The sequence below is a fragment of the Engystomops pustulosus genome, chromosome 4, assembly GCF_040894005.1.
Source record: "Engystomops pustulosus chromosome 4, aEngPut4.maternal, whole genome shotgun sequence".
Classification (NCBI taxonomy): domain Eukaryota; kingdom Metazoa; phylum Chordata; class Amphibia; order Anura; family Leptodactylidae; genus Engystomops; species Engystomops pustulosus.
The window spans coordinates 29,188,846-29,195,384 of NC_092414.1; the positions used below are offsets into that span (position 1 = coordinate 29,188,846).

A 6,539-nucleotide genomic window follows, 5' to 3' on the forward strand; every position below is an offset into this window, starting at 1 on the left:
CATTGGGGCACATTTACTTACCCGTCCCGTTGACGTCGCCGATCCGGGAATGTCCGACGAGGATTCGGAGCTGCGGCAATTCACTAAGATTGTGCATCCAATTTCCTGCATGTGTCGCTTCCCCCACTGAGGTCCGCCGGAGTTCACCTTCTTCTTCCTGGTGCATGTAAGTGCTGATCTTGCGACACAATTTGGTTTTTAAATTCTGCAGTTTGTCCGAATCAGTCGGGTTGTCCGACGTCCACGCCCCCCCGATTTGTGTCGCATGCAAGCCAGTGATGAGGCGCCACAATCCGATTGCGTGTGGCAAAAACCCGGGACAATTCAGGGCAAATCGGAAACCCGACGAAAATGCGTCTGACGGACCCTTAGTAAATGTGCTCCAATATTTCCACTGTCAATTATAAGATGGAGAGGCTCGGCGGATGGTTGGACTCAATGTTTCATCCACTGGAAAGTCATGTCCAGGAGATATTAAAGAATTCATAAAAACCCATGGAACAATTGCAATAGACATTGGGTATCCCTTGGCTTACCTGTACAGCCTGTTACTTGTACACGACTATTCCCCAGCCACAGGTATTGACTGCAGTTTCTTTTTATTTGAAGCAATACAGGAACTAACATGCAGGTAATACACACAGGACACACCTCTGCCTAAAGTGCCAGGGTGACAAATTTCTTAGGAAAAAGGGAGCAATATAATGACAATATTTACATTAGATTAAAATCAGAGAAACTTTATCCATGAGATTAAAGGAAATCTACCATCAAAATCCATGATAAACCAGCGACACTTACTCATAGATCCAGGCACCGTGACTGGGGTAATATCCTTATATTTGTTATTAATGGCCTCTGTCCTTCTAAATATCAAGATTATGATAGTGAAACAGAAGGACACTGGGGATGTTTTCAGAGCCCCTCCATGTGGCTGCCTCACAGCTTCCCTCTCCATCTGCCTGCTATATTCCCACACAGTGCGTCTGCACAGTTTAACAGCCTGTGGAGCTACAGCACAGAGGGGCTCTGATAACACCTCCAAAGCCCTACTGGTTTATTAACATAATTGTAAAAGTTGATTTGAGCAGAAAGGAGGACAAGAATAACAAATAAAAGAAGTTTCTGGAGTTTTAATAAAATCATCTATAAAAGTATACCTCAATAAAGGGAGGGGTAGACACAGGGCTGGCGTTATGGGGCGGCAAACTGGGCATTTGCCTGGGGCCCCCTGCATTTGGACTTGTGTGGGCAGAGGATGTATTGCTCCTTTAATTCCCCTTGGTCGAATGCCAGGGTGAAGATGCTTATCATCTATCTCCTGTCTATCAACATATCAATCTCCGATCTATGATCTATCTATCAATCTTCTATCTCTCTTCTACTGCATCTATATATCTCTCACATCTATCTATCTATTTTATATCATCCAACTTTCTATCTATATATAATCTACTTTATATTTCTGCATCTATAAATCTCTCATCTATCTATAAATCTATATGATCCTTCATATTTATCTTCTATCATCAATCTCGTTATCATCTGTCTTTCTCCTATACAATTCTCCTCCAGTCCCATATTACAGACACTTACCTACTACTGTGTGTAACTCCAAAGTGTTATTATTGTGCAGGGCTACAGGCGCCTCTTACTGAATGTGACTGTTTATAAAATAGTTTTATTTTGGGGCCCCACTTTTAGTTTTGCCCAAGGTCCCACTTTGTCTAAAACTGAACCTGGGTAGGCAATACTAACATGTGAACCTCCCCTTTCAGTGACATCCACAGTCAGGGGGTGGATGCAAAAACCCACTGCAATTAAAGAAGTGAATCCAGGGAACCCTCTTTTCCAGTCTTGGGTTAGCCATCTGACTGGAAGGCTGCCCGAATCATCTTTGCTGAGTTTCCCCGGCCAAATTAATTCAAATTTTTGCATAGTAAGGTTATTTCATTTTTTTATTGTATTTTCAGAACTGTTTTTGTGCATTGAGTATATATATTGTTTTATAACCTTTTTACCTGACAAGTGTGTATTTTATGTGTGCACTGTACATTTTGTATATTAAATCTTAAAACTTAATAAGTCTCTACTTGTAGCCTTAAAGGATCTTATTTTTCTAAAGAGATTTACGTTACCCAGTTTCTTAAAGAATAGCATATTTAATTATTGTAAGTACTGTGTGACTTAGTATAAGCAAATTGTTGGTGGTGGCAGCTTTTGTGGAAGCCGTGAGCTCTAGTGAGTAGATTTATGTTGTAAATAGGGGGGGGGGGCTTCCTAGTGTAATCTGTCTATGAGAATTAAACAAATTTAACCCTCTGAAAGAAAGGGATCACAAGAGGAAATTGCTTATTAGAGAAAAATACCTGATATTCACATTGGGCACATCTTTGAACCTTAGAAGGGATGGTATTCTGTGCTACTAAAATGTATTACATTAATAACCATGTCAGTCAGTATGGATATCTGTTCCTAATAAAAAAAAATTTAACAACAAATAAATTAATGAAAAATCAAGGTGGAACATACATTATTTAAAAATACAATAGCAAATAATAGAATATAACTACTACAGGGGTTAGCCACTCATAGAAAACTTTACCATGGTAAGTATAAAACCATAATAGAGTCACCCCTACTTTACTTACACTGGTAAAGTTTCTCATAAGACCTCAGGAGATGTGGGTCACGTGACTTCCCCGGAAGCAGGACTCAGAACTTCCTGTGACATTAGCAAAATTTTTTGGGTTGATTTTAGAAGGAAGGAGTCCATGAATAACAAATATAAGAAGATTACCACAGTCACAGTGTCTGGATCTATGAGTAACGGCATAACATGAGAGCGTATATCATATCAATCAGTAGAACAACAGCCTGCACCCCTGGGGTGCCGTCATGTAGCACATGTGACCAGTAACCAGCACCAGGTGCTACCGGTAGTTACCAATCACAGGGGCATTGTGCTTTAACATGCTTTGGTTTGCTTCAGTCTTTATGCCTGAAAAATGTACCAGACATCTGTGACCGTGTGAATTAGTTTTATCAACATCACTGAATAAGAGTTAATGTTTTATGGACTTTTCATTTGCTGTATTAACTGTTTCTGATGTTTGTGCTACAATCACCACTCGATTGGAATCCGTGAACCTTGATCCATTGGAGCAGCAACATATTGTAAAAGAGTTTCTGCAGAAATCTGAAAAATAAAGTTACAGGAGCTTTATGGCATGACGCCTAGAAGTAGCCAACTAGAACAAGTCCAACTACTCAACTCCCAGGCTGAAGGCATAGAAAAAAACTTCATTCTGAATCCAAAACCAATATTCTTTGGAAGGATTGTGAGTTACTTAAGGTTAATGAATAACAGAGTAATAGCAGTCTGTAATCCCCACCAACCAAACAACTTGAACTATTCATTGTAACATAACATATATATATTTTTATATTTTTTCTTAAAGGGAACATTCACCACATCACATCACATTAACTAAATGCCACCCTTTTTTTTAGCAAAAAGTTGTTTCCCTCACATCCCCCCAAAAATCTACTTTATCATCTTACCTGGCATACAGCCAGATCTAGCAGTGAGTCAGAGGTGATGTGCCCAGCAGCCCCTCCAATCCTCATGCACTTCTTTTCCTTACCATATGCCTCCTCACCATTCAGCACTTCATGTCATGTGAGCTTTACCCACTAACATTTGCAATATTTATACTATGTATGTATCTGATCACATGAAATCACAGCATGCCTCCATGGACTTCTACTCCTCCCCTTGCCTCTTGTGATTGCAAATGTCAGAGGGTAAAGGACCTTAGATTACATCACCATGGTCTCATGACATGAAATGCTGAATGATGCAACAGTCTCTTAACATCCCAGCAAGCCACTGTATAAAACATTTGACACTGTGGGGCACATTTACTTACCCCGTCCCCGGAGTTTACTGAAAGCGTATTGTCCGATGATCATGCACCGTGCCACGATTCACTAAGATCATGCTCCCGATATCCTGCATGTGTCGCTTCCCTGCTCAGGTCCAATAGAGTCCACCATCTTCTTCCCGGTGCATGTAAGTGCTTGATCTTGGACACAATTTGAAAGTTAAATCCCGCGCTCAGTCTGAATCAGTTGGATCGTCCAACGGCACGCCCCTAAAGTGTGTCGTAAGGAAGCCAGCGCAGCTGCGCCAAAAAAGGATTGCGTGCGCCAAAATCCTGGCACAGACACTTCTTAAATACTCATGCAAGCTGTGTAATCCCCGAAAAAGGTGCACAGTATTTCCTACCTCTAATAATAAGTGAACAGGGCTGTATATGTCTGTAGTTGTAGGCAGACGGTCCCTAAGTACGAGTTTCATGGTAACAGCAATGAGACCTGTCAATCAGGACTAAAGATTCAGGACAGTTCAGGGAATATTGAATATGCAGAACTTTATTACTTTTATTGGTCCCACCCCAGGTGAGTTGCAAATATTTTTACAAAATTATTAACATTGCAGCCATGGAGAGGAACCCTTTAGGGACAAGGGCAAGGGTTTTTAATACTTTTTTAATGAAGTATTTATTTTCGGTGGGTTAATTTGAATGCCATATTCCCTTTAAGGAGGTTGGCCACTTATACCAAACATTAAAAGGGTCACTCATATTGTACCTACCTTGTTGAAGTTACTCGTTTTCTATAAGAAGATGATGGTCAAGTAACCCCCAGGCAGTAATTCTTCCTGTGACAACCTGTGTCCTATTGGCTTCTGGCAGATGGAGGGGACTGAACCGTAGGTTTGCCCCTTCCATTAAAACCACTCCCACATTAGTGGTTGGAGGAGGCTCAGGCGGTCACATGACCCATGGTTCAAGAAACAAGTATTTTCATCAAGTTAAGTATAATTTGGGTGCAAAAAATGAGAACTCCAACACTTCGCTTCCAGTGGGGTAAAATCAATTCTTCCTTTATTATGCACATCTTTTTACAGGTGTAATTAAGGAATGCAGCCCAATGATCAATGTGTTTTGGCAAATTCTTCCACATTCATCATCTGTCTAGTAACATTGTGATAATCCATATAAACCACATTCTGATTATTCCCAAGGCGACCGCACACCATAAAAGCTTTAGAACTTATCTCTGAAATGAAAAACAAGTTTAAGATAAATCTAAGTTCTGAGGAAAAGCTTTTATGGTGTAGTGTGGTTATCACCAGGAGAGGAAGTCATGTGACTTCTCAGGATGTGCTGTATACGGATCATTGCATTGGCACTAGTCTCATCATGAATCAGGCAGAACTTGCTGAAATGGGTTGATAGGTGGGCTCCATCCCCTGCTTACACCTGTATGTGATAAGATATGAACGGTAAAGGAAGAATTGATTGTATTTATCTATCTGACTTCAAGTACTGGTGCAGTTGTAACTATGGTGGGGCACCTTCCCACTTTGAGTTTATGCTTATATCTCTGTAGCACAAGTTCTAGAGCCATTGTCCATCGCAGAATCTCCAAAGCACAATTCCTTGACTTTCTTTCATGACTCCATCACTAGCAGCACATTGGTTTGGAGGCAATGACCCACATTTATTAAAGCCCCTGCGCCAGTTACCTGTCTGATGGTTCTTTTCAGTTCTTTTGGTTCTTTTCAGTGCAAACTGTATTTATAAAGTGGCCATGACACATTTGTGTTGCGACTGCACTGGATGCACAACATAAAATTCTGCACTAAAAGGGGCATTCCGGTGCACAGTCGGAGCGTGTACCACATTTATCATGCAAAGTCTAACAGAAGTGTGTCACTCAGCCCATGTTAAAGGTGCACCAAAGAACGTTGGTGCACTCTGTTGGAGCAGTGCAGGGGGCCCCAGATTCATCACATCCAGCATTGTTCCCACCTCCCACACACCTCTGACATCATGTTACCGATGATGTGCTTCCTATCATCACAGGAGGCAGGACACCTGCGCGTGTCCCACCGATCACATGACTATGGCCTAGAACTACTAAAAACAGTGTAGTCTGTGCTATGTGCAGTGTCCTGTGTATTGTGAAGAGGGCGCCAGATTCAAGAGTGCACAAACTTTTTTTGGTGCACCTTTAAATGTGTCACAAAGTCCGTCTGAGCACTGTAATGCTCAGTGCAGGAATTTGTGCCACGTGAAGAATAGTGCAGCCACGACACAAAAGGGCCACGTGCGACACATTTGTGGCGTGGACACTTCTTATATACACGTGCAAGCAGTTGAAGAGAACGTGCAAAGTCCAATAGAAAACTGGCGCAAGCACCTTAATAAATGTCAGCCTGTGTGTCAGGGAGATCGGAGGATCACTGTGAAGTCACCCCTCCTTCCTATTGGCCACAGAGGGGTAAATATCTAAATCTGGAAAGAGGCATATAGTTTCCAAAGGGATTCAAGGAGTGCTTTCTGTACACTCGCATTATGCACACTGGAATCTGAAATTAAAGATGTTGGCCATTTTTCGATAAATGTGCTCCATTAGACACATCTCTACATATATGTACCTGTGCCTCTGCCTCCTTGGATAGCTTC

The 6,539-nt window shown here is 41.5% G+C and overlaps 1 protein-coding gene across 2 annotated transcripts in view; it reads right to left on the bottom strand.

The window, feature by feature from the left end:
- The window catches only part of LOC140126318 (E3 ubiquitin-protein ligase RNF213-like), a 163,128-nt gene extending 162,483 nt beyond the window's left edge, over positions 1–645 (bottom strand). For both annotated transcript variants that reach the window (XM_072145604.1, XM_072145603.1), the window contains exon 1: positions 537–645. The gene's annotated coding sequence lies outside the window, so the exon portion shown is untranslated. The remainder of the gene's footprint in view (positions 1–536) is intronic.
- Positions 646–6,539: the final 5,894 nt, after the last annotated feature.